Source organism: Salmo trutta, chromosome 7 (genome assembly GCF_901001165.1).
Source record: "Salmo trutta chromosome 7, fSalTru1.1, whole genome shotgun sequence".
Taxonomy (NCBI): domain Eukaryota; kingdom Metazoa; phylum Chordata; class Actinopteri; order Salmoniformes; family Salmonidae; genus Salmo; species Salmo trutta.
The window spans coordinates 38,249,762-38,276,872 of record NC_042963.1 but is presented as its reverse complement, the minus strand read 5'-3'; the positions used below and the strand labels follow the sequence as shown (position 1 = coordinate 38,276,872).

At 46.0% G+C, this 27,111-nt stretch overlaps 1 long non-coding RNA gene across 1 annotated transcript in view; it reads right to left on the bottom strand.

Moving 5' to 3' along the window:
* LOC115197357 (uncharacterized) overlaps positions 1-27,111 on the bottom strand; it is a 445,749-nt gene that overhangs the window by 269,102 nt on the left and 149,536 nt on the right. The window contains exon 3 of the long non-coding RNA XR_003879005.1: positions 22,922-22,966. This is a non-coding gene — a long non-coding RNA (uncharacterized LOC115197357). The remainder of the gene's footprint in view (positions 1-22,921; positions 22,967-27,111) is intronic.

The window sequence follows — 27,111 nt, the reverse complement described above, 5'->3', positions numbered from 1 at the left end:
GCGGCTGTGTGGTCCCATGGTGTTTATACTTGCGTACTATTGTTTGTACAGATTAACGTGGTACCTTCAGGCATTTGGAAATTGCTCCCAAGGATGAACCAGACTTGTGGAAGTCTTTAAAAAATTCTGAGGTCTTGGCTGATTTTCTTTTGATTTTCTCATGATGTCAAGCAAAGAGGCAGTGAGTTTGAAGGTAGGCCTTGAAATACATCCACAGGTACACCTCCAATTGACTCAAATGATGTCAATTAGCCTATCAGAAGCTTCTAAAGCCATGACATCATTTTCTGGAATTTTCCAAGCTGTTTAAAGGCACAGTCAACTTAGTGTATGATAACAATTGTTGGAAAAATTACTTGTGTCATGCACAAAGTAGATGTCCTAACCGACTTGCCAAAACTATAGTTTGTTAACAAGACATTTGTGGAGTGGTTGAAAAACGAGTTTTAATGACTCCAACCTAAGTGTATGTAAACTTCCGACTTCAACTGTATATATTCACTACTGGTCAAAAGTTTTAGAACACCAACTCATTCAAGGGTTTTCATATGTGTTATTTCATAGTTTTGATGTCTTCACTATTATTCTACAATGTAGAAAATAGTAAAAATAAAGAAAATCCCTTGAATGAGTAGGTGTTCTAAAACTTTTGACCGGTAGTATGTATATATATATTTGTATAGACTACACCTAATATACTGTGTATAAAATAGAAGAGTCCTTTAATTCAATTTCAAATTGCCATTATGTATCCTGTTTACACCTTCAATTCAAATTAAACTGAAATTCAATAATTTCATTGGAATTTATGAGGCATTCTCAATTCAATTGAGCACAACCCTGGTGTATGTGTAGGGAGGTGAAAGGGGGGGGGGTGAATGGGGGAGTGAATTGGTGTGAATGGGGGAAAATGGGAGAAACTGGGAGAGTGAATGGGGAAGAATTGGAGAGTGAATGGGGGTGAATTGTGAAGAATGTCAAACACTGGAAGAGTGAATGGGGGTAAATGGGCGCTGGACTCGGTCAGTCATTCAGTCACGCGGTCGGTGTGGACGGAACAGGAGGAAAAAGAACGGAAGGAGGCCTTAGATCCAGCTCCTGCTACAGAAATTATCCCGCCAATTATCCTGGGCTGTATTCCCCCTATGTCCAGACTCCAGATTTCTCCTCTAAGGGCCTTTACGACCTAGGAAACTTTCTGTGTTGTTTTACTGCGGTGACCTCATTTCAGTTAGCTTGCTCTGCAGCACTCGGCAGCTCTGCAGGGTAATAAGGGACTGCTACTTGTCCCAATCCAAACGCATGGTCAGGGTGGGAAAGGTGATCTGCTTACAGTAGTTGTTGGTAGGGTAGTAGGGTTCGGGGGGCTAGAAGGGGTGTCAGTAACACATACTTATATTGACACACAAACACACACACTCTCAATAAAGCATACAGCACAGGAAAGCAATAAATAAATAAATAAATAAATATCACACACATGCTCAAATACGCACACACTACTACTACAACTACACCGAAATGTAAGAGAGCATCAGGCCTTGCAGCCAAGGGAGAAGAAGGAAGAGAAGGGAAACAGAAACAGGTAATGGCTGCTGGCAGACATCGGACCCGGCCGAGGTAGCTCAAACAGCCAATCATCATGATGTAAATAGCCCATCACAACCAATCATATGGCTCGGCTCATACAAGGGGATAATTCAACCTAGTGTCATTTTGACATCTGCAACTGATGCAAGCAACTGGGCTCATACTCACTCTGATTGCCGGTGTTAGAAGACTAAATACAATCATTTAAAGCCTTGATTAGGGCAGAGATCAAAGGGTCAGGAATACCAATCGTATACTAACCCAATCAATCTATTAGTCGATCAATATGCTAATTAGTGGCTAATTAGGGATCGCAATGCTTTGTGACGGGTCTGCTGCTTTCGCTCACACTAAAGTGATGTGGACAACCATGCAGCTGTCTCTCTGTCCGATTTCTAATCAAGGTATCATGATCATTTTTCACAGGCAACGGAGCGCGATTCATAATTCCGCTCCGTCTCAATGAAAACAAACGGAGCCGAAAGAACGTCAGGAAGGGATCCAAGAGCAAGAAAATTCCCATATCAAACCCACTCTGCCTGGCTAGGCGGAGAGCTGGAGAAGAATGGGGACTGGGAATAGCGGTACGCCGTATGCTGAAGTACAAATGGTCAGATTAGACACAGTGAATAAGATAAAACTATTTATGACTCATCATGAGTCACTGTGTAAATGAAAAACAGAGACTGGAAAAATGGAGGGATGAGAAGAAAGGACAACAGAGTATTCAGGTTTAGAAAACCACCTGACACTACACACACCCTGACCCTGCAGCTTTCACTGGGGATGACTGCATATCTTTGTAAACATCCAACAGTCCCCAGGAGACAATGCTGACCAGACTCCATACTATTGTCTCTGTTAGATATGGGGTGCTATGAAACAGACACAGACGTGTGTGCGGGTGTGTGTGTGTGTTCATTCAAACGAATGTGTGCATCTGTGAGCATGTGTGTGAGCTTATGTCTGAACTGTGTGTAGTTGGGAAATAGGGGTTAGGCAATGAGTAATCCAGCAAAGTTCTGACGATCGATAGTGCAAGTAAGGGGGTTCGATTTAGGTTATCAACCTAACCCCATAGAGGACGACAGATACCCATGATTACGGCGCTATGACATCACTACAGACAACAGAGTCTAGAAAGACTGCGATCAATGTTTGCTCCGAATAATGTTATTCTAAATGTTTCACAGATGTTGTGTGAACATTTTAATAATGCCCCGAATCCCAAAAGATTTGCTAACCGAGGTTTAGAGGAAAATAGCTTCTTAAAAACCTACACCTCGTAAATTTGACCCATAAAGTTGTTTGATAAGCCCCTTCATCGGTCACTGAGCCAGCCCACTGACAGGCAGAATGAAAGGCTATAGATTAGTTATTCGACACTCTCTCTCTTTCTCTCTCTCAGTCTCTCTCTCTCACAGTCTCTCTCACAGTCTCTCTCTCTCTCATCTCTCTCTCACAGTCTCTCTCACAGTCTCTCTCTCTCGGAGCAGAGGAGAGATTGCAGTACAACCCTGCTTTGTTTGTTTTCCAACCCTATAGGATGTCAGAAGACAAGAGAATATACCCCATTACTAGTAATTTTAGTTGTTTTAGTAGTGGTATTAGTATTACTATCATATGAGAGAATATATCGGGGATGTAGTGATGGATATTGAGGTTGGCATTTATAAAACCAACCCGCAAATAAACCGACTAACCTTTGGGCTTGTGAATGGGTGGGTACCTTGAAACTACAGTAGGCCTCTATTATTCTAAAGAAATAATAATATAGTATTTTATAGCACTTTTCTAGAACCCATATACGTTTAGAGTAAAAGCTTCTGTGTGATATTCCGTTATAGTGAAGGTGTGTTCAATTATGTTTAATACTGTTTGTTTTATTACATTGGGCATTTCATTGCACAAGGTGTATTGCTTAATAAGAAGTATTTTACTGCATAGCTGGCACCGCATAGCAGCTTGGCAGTCCAGTCTACAACTCAATATCAGTCAGACAAGCTCCAGTTTGATCAAAGTACTAAATTGAAAACAGTACATTCAAGGAAAGGCTTGCCAAAAAACAACCTGTAAGTATTTATGAGTTCTGTTATTAATGTATGTAAATGGTTCTCTGACTCATTGGATTATTGTTTATATTCACATACTGATGGCTATTTATCTTTATCCAAAAATACATCAACCATAACCCAATACAATGAAAACTGCAATATGTAATCGACCAAATTCACATAGAAGTGTGTGTTACAGCTAGTACATCTTTAAGTATTATTTGGTTTGATTTCTGCAGTGTTATGAGAATGCAGTTTATCTCTAGTTTGCTAATCAAAACTACTGTTTGTAATTAGTTTTGATTGATTTATATGTTAAAAGCATACATTTGGTACATTTTCATTTTGCAGACTTGTGGACACCTCCCCTTGTGGACACATTAACAAGCCTGTTGGAGAGGGGTACAGGTTAGAGGGGTACAGGTTAGAGGGGTAGAGGAGTGGAGCGGTAGAGTGGGGGGATGAAGTGATGGAGGGGTGGGGAAGTAGAGGATTGGGAGAAGAGAGCTCCATTTATCCTTAAAGTCCCAGCATGGGGGCACACAGTAGGCCTTCTTGAGGTTGTGTGTGTGTTTGCGTGTGTGTGTTTGTGTGTTAGTGTAGGTGTGACTGTGTGTGTGTGACTGTGTGCTCATGCTAGTGTGTACAACTGTGTGTGTGGTTTTTGTGGGTTGGGGCCAAGAGGCTACCAGGAGGGCTAAGGGGTGCAGTCCAGGGGGCTTGATTGTGGGGGTCTATCAGTGCACTCAAACATGCTGCTGATTCTCAGAAAAACACAGATCTCTCATTCATTCTCCACCACCTGCTCTGAAGCGCCAAACTAACCTTCACTCAGCTGAGGAAACGATCAGTGGCTGCTGCTTTTTTTACACACACACCGATTCTACTATGGAGTCCTTCAGTGGGTCCTTGGGCTCAATTCAATCCAATGAGCTTTGCAGTACTGTAATTTGCAGTAGCTCTGTGTACCATGGTCAAATAAAATGATAGAATGGTTGTGGTACTGTAAAGACCTCCTACCTCTACTACTACTAGGTAGACTCCCCTCACAGATAGCTGCTTCTAGTTCTCTGAATAAGAGGACAGTAGATCGTAAACAAAGACGCTGGTAAACATTGCTTTGGCGGGTTGAACTTACGTAATCACAGCTTTTCTGCAACTATGTCTCTGACTGAACTCCTGGACTGTTAAGTCTCATCATTTAAACCAGGGTCGTGTTCATTAGGGCATGCAACGGAAAAGGTTTTAAAATGTTTCACAACGGAAAACGAAAATGTGCGTTTATTAGAAGTCCAGGAAGTTACCCCTGTTTCAGTTTGTTTTCTTCTGTTTGGTACTTCATGAACACAGCCCATGCAAGGCAATCAAACAGGCAAAAAGTCAGTACAGAGACAAAGTGGAGTCGAAATTCAACGGCTCAGACACGAGACGTATGTGGCAGGGATTCCAGACAATCCCAGATTATTAAGGGAAAACCAGCTTCATCGCACACCGATGCCTGACAAGCTAAACACCTTCTTCGCCCGCTTCGAGGAAAACATAGTGTGAGCTCTCGTTCTCCGTGGCCAATGTAAGACCTTTAAGTGTGTTAACCCTCGCTAGGCTGCCGGCCCAGACAGAATCCCTAGTCGCGTCCTCAGAGCATGTGCTGAACAGCTGGCTGGAGTATTGTGGGCTCCTGAGTGGCGCAGCGGTCTAAGGCACTGCATCTCAGTGCTAGAGGCGTCACTACCGACCCTGGTTCGATTCCAGGCTGTATCACAACCACACGTGATTGGGAGTCCCATAGGGCGGCGCACAATTGGCAGAGCGTCGTCTGGGTTAGGGTTTGGCTGGGGTAGGCCATCATTGTAAATAAGAATTTTTCCTTAACTGACTTGCCTAGTTAAATAAAGGTTCAATTGATGGACATATTCAATCTCTCGCTGTCCCAGTCTGTTGTTCCCACATGCGTCAAGATGTCCACCATTATTCCTGTAACCAAGAAAGCAACTGAACTAAATGACTATCGCCCTGTAGCACTCACTTATGTCATCATGAAATGCTTTGAGAGGCTGGTTAAGGATTATATCACCTCCACCTTACCTGACAGATCCACGGATGATGCAATCTCCATCGCACTACACACTGCCCTATCCTATCTGGACAATAGGAATACCTGTGTAAGAATGCTTTTCATTGACTACAGGTCATCCTTTAAAACCATAGTGTCCTCCAAGCTCATCACTAAGTTTGGGACCCTGGGTCTGAACCCCTCCCTGTGCAACTGGGTCCTGGACTTCCTGATGGGTCAACGCCAGGTGGTGAAGGTAGGCAACAACACCTCCACTACGCTGATCCTCAACACGGGGCCCCCACAAAATATAATCTCCTTCAATGTCAACAAAGAGAAGCAGCTGATTGAGGGCTTTAGGAGACAGCAAAGGGAGCACGACCCCATCCACAACAACAGGGCCACAGTAGAGGAGGTGAAAATCTTCCTAGGCATGCACAACACTGACAACCTGAAATGGTCCATCCACACAGACAGTGTGGTGAAGAAGGCGTAAAAGTGCCTCTTCAACCTCAGGAGACTAAAGAAATGTGGCTTGGCCTAAGACCCTCTTGAACTTCTACAGATGCACCATTGAGAGCATCATGTTGGGCTGTATCACCTCCTGGTACGGCAAATGCACTGTCTGCAACCACAGGGATCTCCAGAGGGTGGTGCGGTCCGCCCAACGCATCACCGGGAGCACATAGCCTGCCCTCCAGGACATCTACAGCACCCGGTGTCACAGGAAGGCCAAGAAGATCAACAAGGGCCTCGGCCCCCCAAGCCGCAGCTTGTTCTCCCCGCTACCATCTAGACGGCGGAAACAGTACAGGTGCTTCAAAGCTAGGACCGAGAGACAGAAAAACGGCTTCTATCTCCAAGCCATCAGACTGTTAAATAGTCACCACTAGCTGGCCTCCGCCCAATACCCTGCCCTGAACTTAGTCACTGTTACTAACTGGCTACCACCCGGTACTCAACCCTGCACCTTAGAGACTGCTGCCCTATGTAGATCGTCATTGAACACTGGTCGCTTTAATTAATCATGTTTACATACTGTTTTACTCACTTCATATGTATATACTCTATTGTAGTCAAGGCCCGTCCTATAAAATTACTGCTGTACACACCTTTTCTATTCATACACTGTCCATAATGTCTATACACACCATCATATACACATATATACACATACCTGTATTACATGTAAGGGATTACAAAAAACGGTAACTGTAATCGGTTACGTTACCAGCAAAAATATTGTTATCAAATTAGGATTACTTTTAAATTCAGGAAGAATGTTAGCGGAAAAAAATCTTTGACACTTCTCTGTTTTCTTAATAACATTCAAATCAGCTTTGAAAAAAGGCGCAAGTTTAAGTTTGTTCCACCTGAGCGAGTCTGACCACAAGTCACAGACCACTATGTTAACACACCAAATGTGTTTGATGGATCGCGGGAAAAGAGCAGGAATAGGCTTTTGTAGGCTACAGTCCAAGTTATGTCTTCCAATGGTGCGACTGCTGTTGGCTTCCAAATATTATCCAACTTGAATAAACGCTTGGAGGTAAGGATGGCAGCAGTGGTGTTGTCTACGGTGATACGGATATCACTTATTATTGATATCTACACAGCGGATTGTGGTTGTTGTGGATGGCTGTTCACAAATGTAAATGTGTATTTGAATCCAATAATGGTTGAGTTCAAAAAGGTTAAGCTGCCTTACATTCATTGTTTTTGAAACCAGTGGACAGCCAGTGAAAAATGTGCTCTTGCAACAACTGCATAGTGCGGAACCCAGCCTATGGAATAAAAGTGGGGCTTTTATTGCTCAATCTAATTCATAGTGCTAAAAAAATAATCCACAGGCCTAATGGAGACAAGCTCAAACTCGCACACTTTTGTTTGACTTAAAGGGACAATCTGTAGTTGTACATCCATTTTTGGACTTATAAATTATATATTTTAATGTAAAGATATAATTTAATCGTATTAATTTATGTAGTAGAAAGCGATGGGTTAGAAGAAGCCTACATAACCAACCCATAAAGTAAAAATGTACATCCATATATGGCCATCTATGTAAACTTTAACATTGATTTTATCCTGCAATAGATGTCGTTCAATTGGTAACATACATTTTTGTATTTTTCTAATGCCTCTTAAGGGGAAACTAATATAAAAGTAACTGAATGTAATCAGATTATGTTACTACATTTGGATAATCCAAAAGTTACATTACTGATTACAATTTTGGACAGGTAACTGTAATGAATTACATTTCGAAATGTAATACGTTACAGTTACCTGTCCAAAATTGTAATCAGTAATGTAACTTTTTGATTATCCAAATTTAGTAACATAATCTGATTACATTCAGTTAAAATATATATAACTGTTATATATATATACATATACAGTACCAGGACAATGATCCAACACACCTCCAGGCTGTGTAAGGGCTATTTGACAAAGAAGGAGAGTGATGGAGTGCTGCATCAGATGACCTGGCCTCCACAATCACCCGACCTCAACCCAAATGAGATGGTTTGGGATGAGTTGGACCACAGAGTGAAGGAAAAGCAGCCAACAAGTGCTCAGCATATGTGGGAACTCCTTCAAGACTGTTGTAAAAGCATTCCAGGTGAAGCTGATTGAGAGAATGCCAAGAGTGTGCAAAGCTGTCATCAAGGCAAAGGGTGGCTACTTTGAAGAATCTCAAATATAAAATATATTTTGTTTGTTTAACACTTTTTTGGTTACTACATGATTCCAAACATCTGTCGTTCTGCCCCTGAACAAGGCAGTTAACCCACTGTTCCTAGGCCGTCATTGTAAATAAGAATTTACTCTTAACTGACTTGCCTAGTTAAATAAAGGTTAAATAAATTAAAACATTTTTTTTATGATGTTAATACAATATGAAGAATTATGAAACAATTTTTGTTAAGATAGGAATGTTGTTTTGGTTTTCTAATGAGATAATGATTATTCATAGGGATGGAGAGGGAGAGAGAGGAAATGTGAATGAGCTGGAAACTGGGCTGTAGGCCACCCTGCAGATCCATCTGTCCTGCCAGAGCAATCAGCTATCAGAGTGTTTTAGAGAAGGAACCATTTGCCGCCCTAAGTAAAACTGGCAGGGGTTTATAAGGATTTGCCCCAAAGTTTGAGTCTTAATGCCGAGATATTTGAGTAAGTGAAGTCGTCTTGTTTTGGGGAGTGGGTGCCAGACCCAGTCTGCCTCATAGTGGGATCAATTCACTATAGCAGACAGCCTTCTCCTCTGCTGGAACACGTGTCAGGTGAAGTGAATTTGCTCTCAGCTTCCAGCTGTGTAATCAAACAAATATGCAGACAGGTACACACCACCCGTATGGACGTGCGCACAGGCGCACACATGTGCACACATACACACTGTATACACACTCATGGTTGCACGTATGCACACACACACCCATGCACACACACACAGCAATACTATCACTCCTAATATAAAAGCACTCTCAGTCTGGCACAAGTCAGGGGGAAATGCTCCTCACTCTCCCTTTCTCCTCTCTGAATGGGCCTTTTGGCCTTGTTAAAAAAAAGTTTCTTGAAAGAAGTAAACAAATTTTTAACAAGGCCTTGTGTTGTCTTTTCGCTGTACAGGAACTTGCAGAGAAGCGTCACGCTGTCCTTCCTCAGTAACCCCTTTTCTTGTAGTCAGTCTCATTCATTTTAGTTCCCTCTGTCATTCTCTATCTCTTTATTCCTCTCTCACACACACACACTCTCTATTTCTCTCTCTCTCTCTCACACACACACACACAGCTCCATCTTCCTTAACTCTCCGGTCAGCAGTATCTCTGTGCAGTATCCTTTTTGTGTGTATCCACTGTCATTTTTTTATTTCATGAAACATTGATTCAAGTCTATTCAAGAGGTATGATGCATTTACAATAATTTAAAACTGTAAATGTGCTATGAGTAATCTAACCAAATCTATGCCAGAAGCCTACAGCTCTACAGTTGTTATTATTATTATGTAACCAAGTGCTGCACTTTAACAGTCCTGCAGATTTTGAGTATTAGAGTATTGGTCACCTTTTCTTTACTTCAGGCTGCTAGCGGTCTGACTCTCCTTACTGAAGGCTAGTAGTGGGATGGCTCTCCTTACTGAAGGCTGATAGTGGGCTGGCTCTCCTTACTGAAGGCTAGTAGTGGGCTGGCTCTCCTTACTGAAGGCTGATAGTGGGCTGGCTCTCCTTACTGAAGGCTAGTAGTGGGCTGGCTCTCCTTACTGAAGGCTAGTAGTGGGCTGGCTCTCCTTACTGAAGGCTAGTAGTGGGCTGGCTCTCCTTACTGAAGGCTGATAGTGGGCTGGCTCTCCTTACTGAAGGCTGATAGTGGGCTGGCTCTCCTTACTGAAGGCTAGTAGTGGGCTGGCTCTCCTTACTGAAGGCTAGTAGTGGGCTGGCTCTCCTTACTGAAGGCTGATAGTGGGCTGGCTCTCCTTACTGAAGGCTGATAGTGGGCTGGTTCTCCTTACTGAAGGCTAGTAGTGGGCTGACTCTCCTTACTGAAGGCTGATAGTGGGCTGGCTCTCCTTACTGAAGGCTGATAGTGGGCTGGTTCTCCTTACTGAAGGCTAGTAGTGGGCTGGCTCTCCTTACTGAAGGCTGATAGTGGGCTGGCTCTCCTTACTGAAGGCTAGTAGTGGGCTGGATCTCCTTACTGAAGGCTGCTAGTGTGCTGACTCTCCTTACTGAAGGCTGCTAGTGGGCTGGCTCTCCTTACTGAAGGCTGCAAGTGGGCTGGCTCTCCTTACTGAAGGCTGATAGTGGGCTGGCTCTCCTTACTGAAGGCTGCAAGTGGGCTGGCTCTCCTTACTGAAGGCTGATAGTGGCTGGATCTCCTTACTGAAGGCTGATAGTGGGCTGGCTCTCCTTACTGAAGGCCAGTAGTGGGCTGGCTCTCCTTCTAAAAGCTGATAGTGGGCTGGCTCTCCTTACTGAAGGCTAGTAGTGGGCTGGCTCTCCTTACTGAAGGCTGATAGTGGGCTGGCTCTCCTTACTGAAGGCTGCAAGTGGGCTGGCTCTCCTTACTGAAGGCTGCAAGTGGGATGGTTCTCCTTCTAAAGGCTGATAGTGGGCTGTCTCTCCTTACTGAAGGCTAGTAGTGGGCTGGCTCTCCTTACTGAAGGCTAGTAGTGGGCTGGCTCTCCTTACTGAAGGCTGATAGTGGGCTGGGTCTCCTTACTGAAGGCTGCTGATAGTGGGCTGGCTCTCCTTACTGAAGGCTAGTAGTGGGCTGGCTCTCCTTACTGAAGGCTAGTAGTGGGCTGGCTCTCCTTACTGAAGGCTGATAGTGGGCTGGCTCTCCTTACTGAAGGCTGATAGTGGGCTGGTTCTCCTTACTGAAGGCTAGTAGTGGGCTGGCTCTCCTTACTGAAGGCTGATAGTGGGCTGGCTCTCCTTACTGAAGGCTGATAGTGGGCTGGCTCTCCTTACTGAAGGCTAGTAGTGGGCTGGCTCTCCTTACTGAAGGCTGATAGTGGGCTGGCTCTCCTTACTGAAGGCTAGTAGTGGGCTGGATCTCCTTACTGAAGGCTGCTAGTGTGCTGACTCTCCTTACTGAAGGCTGCTAGTGGGCTGGCTCTCCTTACTGAAGGCTGCAAGTGGGCTGGCTCTCCTTACTGAAGGCTGATAGTGGGCTGGCTCTCCTTACTGAAGGCTGCAAGTGGGCTGGCTCTCCTTACTGAAGGCTGATAGTGGCTGGATCTCCTTACTGAAGGCTGATAGTGGGCTGGCTCTCCTTACTGAAGGCTAGTAGTGGGCTGGCTCTCCTTCTAAAGGCTGATAGTGGGCTGTCTCTCCTTACTGAAGGCTAGTAGTGGGCTGGCTCTCCTTACTGAAGGCTGATAGTGGGCTGGCTCTCCTTACTGAAGGCTGCAAGTGGGCTGGCTCTCCTTACTGAAGGCTGCAAGTGGGATGGCTCTCCTTCTAAAGGCTGATAGTGGGCTGTCTCTCCTTACTGAAGGCTAGTAGTGGGCTGGCTCTCCTTACTGAAGGCTAGTAGTGGGCTGGCTCTCCTTACTGAAGGCTGATAGTGGGCTGGCTCTCCTTACTGAAGGCTGATAGTGGGCTGGCTCTCCTTACTGAAGGCTAGTAGTGGGCTGGCTCTCCTTACTGAAGGCTAGTAGTGGGCTGGCTCTCCTTACTGAAGGCTGATATTGGGCTGGCTCTCCTTACTGAAGGCTAGTAGTGGGCTGGCTCTCCTTACTGAAGGCTAGTAGTGGGCTGGCTCTCCTTACTGAAGGCTGATAGTGGGCTGGCTCTCCTTACTGAAGGCTAGTAGTGGGCTGGCTCTCCTTACTGAAGGCTGCAAGTGGGCTGGCTCTCCTTACTGAAGGCTAGTAGTGGGCTGGCTCTCCTTACTGAAGGCTAGTAGTGGGCTGGCTCTCCTTACTGAAGGCTGATAGTGGGCTGGCTCTCCTTACTGAAGGCTAGTAGTGGGCTGGCTCTCCTTACTGAAGGCTAGTAGTGGGCTGGCTCTCCTTACTGAAGGCTGATAGTGGGCTGGCTCTCCTTACTGAAGGCTGATAGTGGGCTGGCTCTCCTTACTGAAGGCTAGTAGTGGGCTGGCTCTCCTTACTGAAGGCTGATAGTGGGCTGGCTCTCCTTACTGAAGGCTGATAGTGGGCTGGCTCTCCTTACTGAAGGCTGATAGTGGGCTGGCTCTCCTTACTGAAGGCTAGTAGTGGGCTGGATCTCCTTACTGAAGGCTGCTAGTGTGCTGACTCTCATTACTGAAGGCTGCTAGTGGGCTGGCTCTCCTTACTGAAGGCTGCTAGTGGGCTGGCTCTCCTTACTGAAGGCTGATAGTGGGCTGGCTCTCCTTACTGAAGGCTGCAAGTGGGCTGGCTCTCCTTACTGAAGGCTGATAGTGGCTGGATCTCCTTACTGAAGGCTGATAGTGGGCTGGCTCTCCTTACTGAAGGCTAGTAGTGGGCTGGCTCTCCTTACTGAAGGCTGATAGTGGGCTGGCTCTCCTTACTGAAGGCTGCAAGTGGGCTGGCTCTCCTTACTGAAGGCTGCAAGTGGGATGGCTCTCCTTCTAAAGGCTGATAGTGGGCTGTCTCTCCTTACTGAAGGCTAGTAGTGGGCTGGCTCTCCTTACTGAAGGCTAGTAGTGGACTGGCTCTCCTTACTGAAGGCTGATAGTGGGCTGGCTCTCCTTACTGAAGGCTAGTAGTGGGCTGGCTCTCCTTACTGAAGGCTAGTAGTGGGCTGGCTCTCCTTACTGAAGGCTGATAGTGGGCTGGCTCTCCTTACTGAAGGCTGATAGTGGGCTGGCTCTCCTTACTGAAGGCTAGTAGTGGGCTGGCTCTCCTTACTGAAGGCCAGTAGTGGGCTGGCTCTCCTTACTGAAGGCTGATAGTGGGCTGGCTCTCCTTACTGAAGGCTGATAGTGGGCTGGCTCTCCTTACTGAAGGCTAGTAGTGGGCTGGCTCTCCTTACTGAAGGCTGATAGTGGGCTGGCTCTCCTTACTGAAGGCTGCAAGTGGGCTGGCTCTCCTTACTGAAGGCTGCAAGTGGGATGGCTCTCCTTCTAAAGGCTGATAGTGGGCTGTCTCTCCTTACTGAAGGCTAGTAGTGGGCTGGCTCTCCTTACTGAAGGCTAGTAGTGGGCTGGCTCTCCTTACTGAAGGCTGATAGTGGGCTGGCTCTCCTTACTGAAGGCTAGTAGTGGGCTGGCTCTCCTTACTGAAGGCTAGTAGTGGGCTGGCTCTCCTTACTAAAGGCTGATAGTGGGCTGGCTCTCCTTACTGAAGGCTAGTAGTGGGCTGGCTCTCCTTACTGAAGGCTGATAGTGGGCTGGCTCTCCTTACTGAAGGCTGATAGTGGGCTGGCTCTCCTTACTGAAGGCTAGTAGTGGGCTGGCTCTCCTTACTGAAGGCTAGTAGTGGGCTGGCTCTCCTTACTGAAGGCTGATAGTGGGATGGCTCTCCTTACTGAAGGCTAGTAGTGGGCTGGCTCTCCTTACTGAAGGCTGATAGTGGGCTGGCTCTCCTTACTGAAGGCTAGTAGTGGGCTGGCTCTCCTTACTGAAGGCTAGTAGTGGGCTGGCTCTCCTTACTGAAGGCTGATAGTGGGCTGGCTCTCCTTACTGAAGGCTAGTAGTGGGCTGGCTCTCCTTAGTAAAGGCTAGTAGTGGGCTGGCTCTCCTTACTGAAGGCTAATAGTGGGCTGGCTCTCCTTACTGAAGGCTGATAGTGGGCTGGCTCTCCTTACTGAAGGCTAGTAGTGGGCTGGCTCTCCTTAGTAAAGGCTAGTAGTGGGCTGGCTCTCCTTACTGAAGGCTAATAGTGGGCTGGCTCTCCTTACTGAAGGCTGCAAGTGGGCTGGCTCCCCTTACTGAAGGCTGATAGTGGGCTGGCTCTCCTTACTGAAGGCTGATAGTGGGCTGGCTCTCCTTACTGAAGGCTAGTAGTGGGCTGGCTCTCCTTACTGAAGGCTGATAGTGGGCTGGCTCTCCTTACTGAAGGCTGATAGTGGGCTGGCTCTCCTTACTGAAGGCTGATAGTGGGCTGGCTCTCCTTACTGAAGGCTGATAGTGGGCTGGCTCTCCTTACTGAAGGCTGATAGTGGGCTGGCTCTCCTTACTGAAGGCTAGTAGTGGACTGGCTCTCCTTACTGAAGGCTGCTAGTGGGCCATATACAACTAGAAGGCTTTAGAAGCTGGAGGAGGCAGGCAGGAAAACACTCCCAACTGACACCCTATCCCCCTTGTAGTGCACTACTTTTGACCAGAGCCCTATAGGCCCTGGTTATAGGTAGTGCACTAAATGGGGAACAGGGTGGCTTTTGGCCAGGAGGCAGTAGATGGACAGCCGGGCTGTTAAATACATTGAGTCTTTAAAGCCATTGTTTGTGTATCCAGGAGAAAGCTGATAGTCCCCGATGGCCCTCGCTAGTCATTACCAAGGAGATCCTGTCCTGACGCACGGACGCACACACACACACACACACACACACACACACACACACACACACACACACACACACACACACACACACACACACACACACACACACACACACACACAGTAGCTGTCTGCTTTGTCACAGTGTGTTATGGTGCTGGGCCTTTGGTGGTGGTGATGATGCTAATGTCCTGTTTACTCTGACCCCTACTGTTAAAGGACAGGGGGGGGTGTGATATTAGTGTCTGTATACTGCTTAATAGACCCATACACACTGCAGAGGAGAGGGACATTGGGAGGAGGTATAATTATACAGTCCTTCTTCTCCTCCCCCTTTCCTCTCTCCTCCCCCTTTCTTCCTGGTATTATCATTCTTATGGTTTTAGGAATAGTTCAATAAGTATGGATGGAGTTTTATGGGCCCTGGATGAGAAGTGTCGTATCCCTCCTCACCACCACACCTCCTCCCCTCCTCTCTACATGTGTCCTGCTCCCTCCCTCCTCACCTCCTCTCTCCATGTGTCCTGCTCCCTCCCTCCTCACCTCTCTCCATGTGTCCTGCTCCCTCCCTCCTCACCTCTTCTCTCCATGTGTCCTGCTCCCTCCCTCCTCACCTCTTCTCTCCATGTGTCCTGCTCCCTCCCTCCTCACCTCTTCTCTCCATGTGTCCTGCTCCCTCCCTCCTCACCTCTTCTCTCCATGTGTCCTGCTCCCTCCCTCCTCGCCTCCTCTCTCCATGTGTCCTGCTCCCTCCCTCCTCACCTCTTCTCTCCATGTGTCCTGCTCCCTCCCTCCTCGCCTCCTCTCTCCATGTGTCCTGCTCCCTCCCTCCTCGCCTCTCTCCATGTGTCCTGCTCCCTCCCTCCTCGCCTCCTCTCTCCATGTGTCCTGCTCCCTCCCTCCTCGCCTCCTCTCTCCATGTGTCCTGCTCCCTCCCTCCTCACCTCCTCTCTCCATGTGTCCTGCTCCCTCCCTCCTCACCTCTCTCCATGTGTCCTGCTCCCTCCCTCCTCGCCTCCTCTCTCCATGTGTCCTGCTCCCTCCCTCCTCACCTCCTCTCTCCATGTGTCCTGCTCCCTCCCTCCTCACCTCTCTCCATGTGTCCTGCTCCCTCCCTCCTCGCCTCCTCTCTCCATGTGTCCTGCTCCCTCCCTCCTCACCTCCTCTCTCCATGTGTCCTGCTCCCTCCCTCCTCACCTCTCTCCATGTGTCCTGCTCCCTCCCTCCTCGCCTCCTCTCTCCATGTGTCCTGCTCCCTCCCTCCTCACCTCCTCTCTCCATGTGTCCTGCTCCCTCCCTCCTCGCCTCTCTCCATGTGTCCTGCTCCCTCCCTCCTCGCCTCCTCTCTCCATGTGTCCTGCTCCCTCCCTCCTCGCCTCCTCTCTCCATGTGTCCTGCTCCCTCCCTCCTCGCCTCCTCTCTCCATGTGTCCTGCTCCCTCCCTCCTCGCCTCTCTCCATGTGTCCTGCTCCCTCCCTCCTCGCCTCCTCTCTCCATGTGTCCTGCTCCCTCCCTCCTCGCCTCCTCTCTCCATGTGTCCTGCTCCCTCCCTCCTCGCCTCTCTCCATGTGTCCTGCTCCCTCCCTTCTCGCCTCCTCTCTCCATGTGTCCTGCTCCCTCCCTCCTCGCCTCTCTCCATGTGTCCTTTCTTTTCTTATTTTTCATCCTCTCTGTCTGAAAGTTTCTTACACTTTCTCCTCTCTCCCTCTCTCTGTCAACCCTAATCCCACTTTCTTTCCATCCCTCTCCTCTCCTTTCCTCCTCCCCCCTAGCTGCTATAATCACTACTTCACAGCCCTGTTCGCTCCATCAGCAGCGCTAGCTGCCCAGCCCCAGACTCCGCTGTGTAGAGTCAGGCCACAGGAGACGGTGCAACAAAGAGCCTTGTGGTCGGGCCGTCCACCAGCCATCCACCCAGCCTCCATGGAAACAATAACACTGGGCTGTGGGACTCCTCTCTGCTCTCCAGGCCTCACATAGCGGACAGCAGAGCAGCAGACAGGCAGCAGACTGGTCCAGCAGGATATAGTTCAGCCTGAGTCCAGCTGCTACCGGACAGGGGAAACCCGGCCAGGGAGTGCCACACAAGCAGAAGCAGACACACACACTCCTAGGCCGACCTAAGAGTAGCCAAAATAAGCATCATCCCACAAACAGACAGATGGGGCACATACAGGGCTATTGGTCACTGGGGCACCATTGTGGCCTGCTGCTGGATCAGAGCAGCAATCCTCTGCAGCTCATTGGGTCTATAGTGTTCACAGACCTTTCATTACCAGTGCACGTTATATAAGATCTGTGTCACAGAGCCTGCTGCTCTGGCCTGTGAGTGAGTGTGTGAGTGAGTGTGTGAGTGTGAGTGTGTGTGTGGGTGAGTGTGTGAGTGAGTATGTGGCAAAGGATTAACACCCCTCTGGAAGGTGTGATGCTGTTTACGGCTAACAAGCCATGCCTTTGGCTGCAAGGGGGTCTGAACCTGCGGTTGAACCCGACACACGTCCTCCACCAGACACATTTCACCACAGCACAAATGAGCCTCTCCTAAAAGAATGGAAATAGCCAAGAAGGCATTTCCTTCACTCAGCTGTTGTGTTGAGTGATGAGGTAGCAAGTTCAGGTCTGTAAAGTCAGGGTGTGCTAGCTGCATTCTATACATTGCATTAGTGTGTGTGGGTGTGTTTGTTACTTGATGTGTTAGTGTGTGTGTGTGCGTGTGTGTGTGTGTGTGTGTGTGTGTGTGTGTGTGTGTGTGTGTGTGTGTGTGTGTGTGTGTGTGTGTGTGTGTGTGTGTGTGTGTGTGTGTGTGTGTGTGTGTGTGTGTTACTTGATTAATTGGTGAATGGGTGTGTATAACTCTAGAAATTGTTAGCTTCCCGCTCAGCCCCCAGCCCCTCAACTCTTATTGAAAGTGTCTTAGCCTCCAATACCTCCAGCTCCATGTGTTTACTCAGCTGGATGATGTAGCTAATGTTAGTGTCGTGACGTGACTTGCATTAATGTGATGACTGTTATTTATCTAATCCACTAACTATGTTTAATTGTTACCCGATTAAATTAGTCATGTAATAATTAACTCATTAGGAATGTGGGGCACCACAGAAGAAGTTGTTTAACAAGTTACCATCTCCCGAATTAAACTCTAAAGATATATAAATATATGTTATATATCGATAACAGTCATTTATTAATCAATACCTCATATCAGTCTCATTCTGAACGTCACAGACTTCTGGAATCCGCAAGAACCCCAACCTTACTATCATTCCGTACCACACAAATTGGTTTAATTATTTATTTACTAACTAAACAAATAATAACACAGAATACATACACACTTAATACATGAGAAAAAGTTATTGATTACAAACTTAATACAATGAAAACAGGTCCTTAGTGGACTAACAACAGCATGATTGCTTGGTTATCAAAAGGGAGGGGTCAGGAAGAGAGAGGGACAGAGAGAGTCTTATCGTACATTTGGAAACTACCCTCAAAGTAATAATAATACTTTGCTCATGAACCACCACCTGTTTGGGGTAAGGAATGTAATGTATTTACGTGTAGATGTCTTTGTCCTTCGTCTCTGAAACCAATCGATCCTTCTATGGGAAGTGGTTCGATGGGTGTAATGCTCTAGTTGTCCAGCAGAGTTCACAATGTCCTTCTTAGTTGTTCCGGCTTGTAGTGGATGTTTCTTCAGATGCACCAATGATTGTCTGAGATGGGATCTCCTCCTTCCTTTCTCGGGTAGATAGTCAAGTTCTAGATCTCTTTACATGTACAGCTGCAGACTGTCAAATGTTCTGGTCTAGGCTTTATCTTCACGCGTGTTGAGAGTTTCAGAGTTTCTAATAATTTCAATGTGTGGCCAACGCTCCATGCTTTTCTGGTCTGATAGGTGAGGTTATCTTCTCACCTCGTTTTGAGTCTTAGAGTTTCGACCATTCGTAACGTTCAGTTCACGCTGTCCATCTGCTGGTCTTTGGTTGATTATTCAGGCTTCAGCTCCCGACCATTTTACATGCCAGTAGCAACCGGCAATATACTGGTCTGAATATGTTAATTCTGAAAACTAGCTGTTATTGGTAGAAAGATTTGGAACCTTCTTCGTTATTGGTCTATATTAACTTATACCTACTGGTGATGTCACCAGGCAAGCCAAAACTCCACCCACGCAAAACCTGCTGATTTGAGGGTCTTGTGTAGATTGCATTTTCAGCCAGCAACTGTCAGGAAATAACACTGACCACATTTCTTCACTCTTTTACAGTCTAAGTTTCATCAGCTGTTGTACAATATAATACAAAACACAGCAAACTTTTTACTGCACTGGGCCACAGCCGTTTTTATATCAATATCAAATCATTTCTTGGTAACAATTAAGTCCCATAGGGCGGTGCACAATTGGCCCAGTGTCATCCCGGTTTGGCCGGGGTAGGCCGTCATTGTAAATAAGAATTTTTTCTTAACTGGCTTGCCTAGTTAAATAACGTTTTTTTATTTAATTTTTTTAAGTACCTTACTGTAATAGATTTTCATTAAAATGGGCAGAAATTGCTATTTAGAAAAACACTTTCTGGGAGTTGTCACGCCCTGACCATAGAGAGCCTTTTATTCTCTATGTTGGTTAGGTCAGGGTGTGACTAGGGTGGGTAATCTAGGTTGTTTTATTTCTATGTTGGCCTGGTATGGTTCTCAATCAGAGGCAGCTGTTTATCATTGTCTCTGATTGGGGATCATATTTAGGCAGCCATCTCCCCACTGGTTTTTGTGAGATCTTGTTTTGAGTTAGTGCATGTAGCACCTCTGATGTTACGGTTAGTTGTTTGTTTCCTTTTGTAAGTGTCACTAAATAAAATATGTGGAACTCAGAGCACGCTGCGCCTTGGTCCGTCTCTCCACACAATCATGACAGGGGTGCTCTGAGTGGGGAGGAGAGAACTGAAAACTAGCTGTTATTGGCAGACAGGTTTGGAACTCTTACCGGTCTATTACCAATTTACTGCATAGTGATGTTACCATGGAAAATCGAAATCTGTTGAGATAAAAATCTCATTTTCAAGAGAGACCTGGACCAAGACAGCAGCATCAACACATCAGTTTCAGACAAACAGGCACATGACATCAACAAGACACAGATACATCATTACAAAGAGCAGCACAGTTGTACACTTGTGGTGCGCTGGTCAGCTGTTTGTTAACCCGCACCCGACTATATTTGCTAATAACCCATCCACAACATCCAGACTATATATGATAAAGTGAAGATCTGAGGCCTGCACCCAACCCCAACCTGCTAATATAGAACATTTTATGTGGTTGAAATACTATCAGCATTTATGTTGATGAAGATGTATCTAACTGCGCATTCGCATTCTGTTAATATGCTGAAAGAAAGAAATCATATTTCTCCTGTTACCGAGTCAACATGTTGCCTACATTTGGTATATCATTTTGGTTGAAGAAATGCTTAATTCTGCAGGAGTTAATATTAAAGCTATATGACAGGTTATAGACCTACTGTCAGTTTCCAGATTTCTGTTTCCATTTATCCCATCTGAACAGTAGGCTACAGTTCCCTTGACGTGCCATAGGCCTATTTGAAGTCCCCGTCTTGTGACTGTCGAATCTGTATAGCGCCTCACAATCATCACACAACCATCTCTTTTACCACTTCACCAAATCTTTCCCAAAAATTACTTTTCTGGCCCTCGCTTCTCTTTATTTTTAACTCTCCCTTTCGCTGCTTTTCTCGTATTGAATTAAACTCCGACATTGTCCTTTTGGCCACTGTGGATTGGCATGAACTTTTTCTACCCATAGGTATTGTTTCATCATTATTCAACCCGCCCGCCACCCACCCGCCCTTCATCAACACAGTATTTCATGACCTTAAACCCGCCCGCCCCGAGGACTGTGGGTTATAATTCAACCTGTGCATCACTATTGTACAGACGTGGCCAAAAGTTTTGAGAATGACACAAATATTAATTTCCACAAAGTTTGCTGCTTCAGTGTGTTTAGATATTTTTGTCAGATGTTACTATGGAATACTGAAGTATAATTACAAGCATTTCATAAGTGTCAAAGGCTTTTATTGACAATTACATGAAGTTGATGCAAAGAGTCAATATTTGCAGTGTTGACCCTTCTTTTTCAAGACCTCTGCAATCTGCCCTGGCATGCTGTCAATTAACTTCTGGGCCACATCCTGACTGATGGCAGCCCATTCTTGCATAATCAATGCTTGGAGTTTGTCAGAATTTGTGGGTTTTTGTTTGTCCACCTGCCTCTTGAGGATTGACCACACGTTCTCAATGGGATTAAGGTCTGGGGAGTTTCCTGGCCATGGACCCAAAATATTAATGTTTTGTTCCTCGAGCCACTTAGTTATCACTTTTGCCTTATGGCAAGGTGCTCCATCATGCTGGAAAAGGCATTGTTCATCACCAAACTGTTCCTGGATGGTTGGGAGAAGTTGCTCTCGGAGGATGTGTTGCTACCAGGAGTCGAGGAATCTATTATTTTGGAGTCGACTCACCACCACTATAGCTAGCTAGTCAGTTAGCCCTATTGACTATGGGGTTGCGATCTACGCTCTCTACAGTAGGTATTGTAGGCAGGTAAACCTGCCAGAATTAACACAGAATTAATTTATTAACGTATCAAGATAAAATATTGTAGTCAGGCAACATATGAGATGTAAATGGGAAATATTTCATTCTGTAGTCAGAGTTTATTTTCTCTCGCTTCAGCCCAAATAATGTCCACCATTGATTTCAATACATTTTGCATAGTTTTTTACGTGGCTGCGTTATGTTTCTGTGCATACTTTCCATTGAAGCTTGCATTGATGCACGCTTCGAAATGTTTACAAGAGAAGTACGCGTCCAAGAAGTGCCCTTCATCCTCCATTTCACAGACTTTGATTTGGACTCATTCTCCGACTGATGCGTGCTCCAATTTGCATGCTTGGAGCATGATAGTATGCTGAGAAACCCCCTGTGTGTCTGCTGATGTGTGTGTGTTGTACAGTAACAGGCCTGCCAGCATTATACCATCCCTCCACAGCAGAACCAGTAGCAGCACAGCAGTATGTCTGGAGGTTCCAGGAAAACATGCATACAGCAGGCCTTAATGGCCCCATGGTGACACCACGGGCTGGGGGTTGACAGGGCACTGGGGGGCCTCTACACACACACATACACACCCACAGTCCGCCAAGCCTGACGCCAGCCGCCCACCGCTCTGCTCATAAAATACCCAAATCCTCTTGGAACTGGTCGTCCAATCAGTAGATGAGTAAGGAGAGAGCAGGACCAATTAGCTGTACCGATAGAGGGAGGTGGTTTAGAGGGTGATGCAGAGCTAGGACCAGGTCCAGCAGAGGGCCTGTAATCTGGATCAAAGCGGAATGAGCTGCTAGGCTCATTAGTACTCAGCCATCGGTCCACAAACACATGCATATGTACACACACACACACACACACACACACACACACACACACACACACACACACATACACACACACACACACTACAACTAATTGAGTGGGGCTCTAAAAGCAGATGACTGGCTGCTCCCTTATCGCCTGCGTGCCGGCCAGCGCAATAAAAGTCAAACAGGCTGCCACAAGGCCCTGCAGGCGGAGAAACTGGTGGAGAGGAGGAGGAGCGCTCTCAAGTGAAATTAAAGCATAAGAGGGAGAGCGAGAGAGAGTGAGAGAGACCCCCAAATCAAAATCACAATGTCAGATTCCACATTCACATGCCATGAAGATGGGCAATGGGAGGTGGGGGACATATGGGGGTGTAAAGAGAGGGGTATGTGGGATGTGGGTGTGTAACCAGTCTGTGTGTGTGTATGTGAGCTTGTGTAGTACATTGTGTTTTCTTACTTGTGTGATAAACTAACTGATTGTAATCAAGCAGTTAGTCATACAGTATAGTCGCATCACATCGCTACAGTACTGATTAACTTCCAAAAGACATTAAGAAGAAGCAAGATCAGAACAGCTGTAGTGGACGTTCTGCACTGTTTCCCAATGATTCATGATAGGAGAAAATGTCTTTGAACCACACCAATGTAACAGATCAGCTGGGACACTTTTCTCACGTGCATTTGTGAATTGACAGCCAGGCAACTGTAACACACTAACAAGACCTGAACCAAAACCTATTAGCCATTGAGAAGTTCTCCAAACCTGTACTTCCCCAATGTATTCATTTGACTGACATATAACATTTGGATGTTTGAAAGAGAAGTGTCCATACCTGTGTGATGTTCCCGGGGTCTCTGACGGGACAGATCAGCTGGGACTGTAAGAGACAAACACATAACAGTTTAGTGATGATGATGGGTTCATGGGAAAAAAACATTCACATTTTTGTATTTTTTTCCACCTTTATTTAACCAGGTAAGCTAGTTGAGAACGAGCTCTCATTTACAACTGCGACCTGGCCAAGATAAAGCAAAGCAGTGCGACACAAACAACAACACAGAGTTACACATGGAATAAACAAGCGTACAGTCAATAATACAGTAGAAAAAAAAGAAAGTCTATATACAGTGTGTGCAAATGGCGTGAAGAGGTAAGGCAATAAATAGGCCATAGTAGCGAAGCAATCACAATTTAGCAAATGAAAACAATCGTTCTTATTAACAAAGTTCATATAGAAATGATAGTTGTCAGACACACATCTCATAACATTTGATCTGTGAGTGAATATACACTGCATTCAGAACATATTCAGACCCTTTGACTTTTTCCATATTTGTTATTTTACAGTCTTATTCTAAAATGGATTAAATAGTTTTTTCCCCTCAGCAATCTACACATAATACCTCATAATGACAAAGCAAAAACTGTTTTTTAGAAATCTTTCCTAGTTTTAAGAAAATTATAAAACTGAAACAGCACATTTACATAAGTATTCATACCCTTTACTCAGTACTTTGTTGGGTATGACACTACAAGCTTGGCCCACCTGTATTTGGGGAGTTTCTCCTATTCTTCTCTGCAGATCCTCTCAAGCTCTGTCAGGTTGGATGGGGAGCGTTGCTGCACAGCTATTTTCAGGTCTCTCCAACGATGTTCAATCGGGATCAAGCCCGGGCTCTGGCTGGGCCACTCAAGGACATTCAGAGACTTGTCCCAAAGTCACTCCTGCGTTGTCTTGGCTGTGTGCTTTGGGTCATTGTCCTTTTGGAAGATGAACCTTCTCCCCAGTCTGAGGTCCTGAGTGCTCTGGAGCAGGTTTTCATCAAGGATCTCTGTACTTTGCTCCGTTCATCTTTCCCTCGATCCTGACTAGTCTCCCAGTCCCTGACGCGGAAAAACATCCCCAGAGCATGATGCTGCCACCACCATGCTTCACTGTAGGGATGGTGCCAGGTTTCCTCTAGACGTGACGATTGGCATTCAGGCCAAAGAGTTCAATCCTGGTTATATAAGACCAGAGAACCTTGTTTCTCATGGTCTGAGAGTCCTTTAGATGCCTTTCAGCAAACTCCAAGCGGGCTGTCATGTGCCTTTTACTGAGGAGTGGCTTCCTTCTGGCCACTCTACCATAAAGGCTTGATTGGTGGAATGCTGCAATGATGGTTGTCCTTCTGGAAGGTTCTCCCATCTCCACAGAGCAACTCTAGAGCTCTGTCAGAGTGACCATCGGGTTCTTGGTCACCTCCCTAACCAAGGCCCTTTCCCCCGATTGCTCAGTTTGGCCAGGCAGCCAGCTCTAGGAAGAGTCTTGGTGGTTCCAAACATATTCCTTTTAAGAATGATGGAGGCCACTGTGTTCTTGGGGACTTAGGGACCAGTGCTGCAAACATTATTTGTCATTTCTGTCTCGAAGCTCTATGGACAATTCCTTCGACCTCAAGGCTTGGTTTTTGCTCTGACATGCACTGTCAACTGTGGGACCTTATATAGACAGGTGTGTGTCTTTATACATCATGTCCAATGGATTCCAATGGACTCCAATGAAGTTGTAGAAACATCTTAAGGATGATTAATGGAAACAGGGTGCACCTGAGCTCAATTTCGAGTCTCATAGCAATGGGTCTGAATACTGAATAGTTAAAAAAAATTATAATTGCTACAATTTCTAAAAACCTGTTTTCACTTTGTAATTATTGGGTATTGTGTGTAGACTGATGAGGAATTTTATATATTGAATACATTTTAGAATAAGGCTGTAACGTAACAAAATGTGGAAAAATTCAAGGAGTCTGAATCCTTTCCGAATGTGCTGTATATTGACCTTGACTTCGTCTCGGGCCAGCAAACCATGCCAACATATCCTCTAAACACCGGCTTCGAGGACATTATCACTTTTATAAAACTTTATTTTGATGAATTTATTCATACTATTTCATCCTTCCACAAGATATAGTCCCGACACAAAGCTACCCAAGCCGGCTGGTCGTTTGTTCTATCAGTTTGGTTGCCAGAGACGCGTTGTCTTCTTGTTCTGTATCTATGAACGTGACCCAGTCGTTCGTTCAAAATGTTCCATTGCCATACTGGCTGACAACATTTTTATCCTAACTTACAGTCACGTCAAACAGTGCAGCCAGAATAACAGCAAAGTAGCTACATTTGTGTTTGTTTAAGCTGTTTTCTAGTGACATTTATTTGGATATATCCATAACAACGAGCTAATAATGCACAATTTCACCTGGCATAGAAATTGTACTCTCTCGTCAGGACACTGTTGTTCAGAGGAGCTAGCCAACAACACAGCTAACACAATCACTTCAAACTGAAGCTGGAAAGACAGAACTAGCTGCAATTCATTTAGTTTTACTTGTTTTCTATTGACATTTCTAGTATATATCCAAAGAAATGATGCCAGCTGATTCAAGATTTCGACTGCCTTTCTGTCTCGTCCCAACTCGTTCATTACTGCGGGACAGCTAGAGATCGAATTTCAATATTGAAACAATGTTGCAAATGTCGAAGAGACAGCAAGGTTTATACAAATCGCTGCTGTTGAAAACCAAATGCTACTCTAAAACAAATGGGAGATAATGTCTTGATGCTTTTTATAGTGGAGATCAAATTTATAAATTTCCTGGCTGGGCAGATGAGACAGTGGATTGTGCAGTGAGATGTAACAGAGTAAATAGGCATTTCAACATCATAGCTTTAGCTGGTGGAAACTTGTGGAATAGACACTGGCTGGAATGCGGTTTTAACCAATCAACATCCAAGATTAGACCCACCCATTGTATAAACACACACACACACACACACACACACACACACACACACACACACACACACACACACACACACACACACACACACACACACACACACACACACACACACACACAGCTGTGTGCTGTCCTGTTTAAATAGGCAGCAAGTTCAGCGTTAAAGTAGTGTGTGTGTGTGTGTGTGTGTGTGTGTGTGTGTGTGTGTGTGTGTGTGTGTGTGTGTGTGTGTGTGTGTGTGTGTGTGTGTGTGTGTTTGTCTGTACCTAAACGTCTGTGTAAATGCGTTTTCGTGCATGTGTTCGCATGCGCATGTGTGTGTGTGTGTGTGTGCAAGAGCGAGATCAGACCTGCTCAGAAGCCCCTCTGCCTGAAGCCTTATTGGAACGCACACATGGAACATGTAATTGAATGAGGAACGGTCTCTCGCTGGATCGAGACGCTTTTCTGGCACGGCAACCAAAGCATGAGGTCGGTGTGGACTTTAGCGCTTCGCTGCTTTCATTTGGCTTTTTACACTTTTATTTGGTTCGCCCCCTCTCAGTGTGTTCGCTCTAAATCATCCCGGGGCCAAGGCATGCGTAATGTAATGAACTTGTGTTGTTCAATACTTTTAGAAAACATTATATGAAATCAGATATAATAAAGAATGGAAAAGATTGCATGTCCAAGTCACAGAGGCTGGCTGGGCTGCTGCTGCTGCTGTTGCTGGAGAGCAGTACTCCTGCACTGTGTATGCTGCCAAGATGTTGGAGTGTGTGTTGGGCTCCTAGTCTGCACTGCTGCACTCACTCACTCACACACACACACACGCGGTTGCACGGGGACACACACAGAGGCACGTACACACAAGGGCACGAGCACATGCACACACACACAGACAGGGTCGTATGCACCCACGCACACACACACAAACACCATCACACAAACACCATCACACACACACACACCAGAGCCTGTATCATCCACCCCTGGCTCCACACTCTCACACACATCCACACACTCTCACTCTTCTCTACTCACTATCACTTCACACAGATTGGACACTGATGCCAGCCCAAGGTGTATTTGCATAGCCAGGTAAGAGGTAGTCATTAGGAAGATGCACTCAAGCAAACACACACACAAACATACACAGTTACAGACACACACAAACAAACGGATGCGAGTGGTACTGTGTGCGGCAGGCCAGAGGCAGCTCGGGTTGACACTGCTTACCGTGATTTACAATCCACAGCCACAG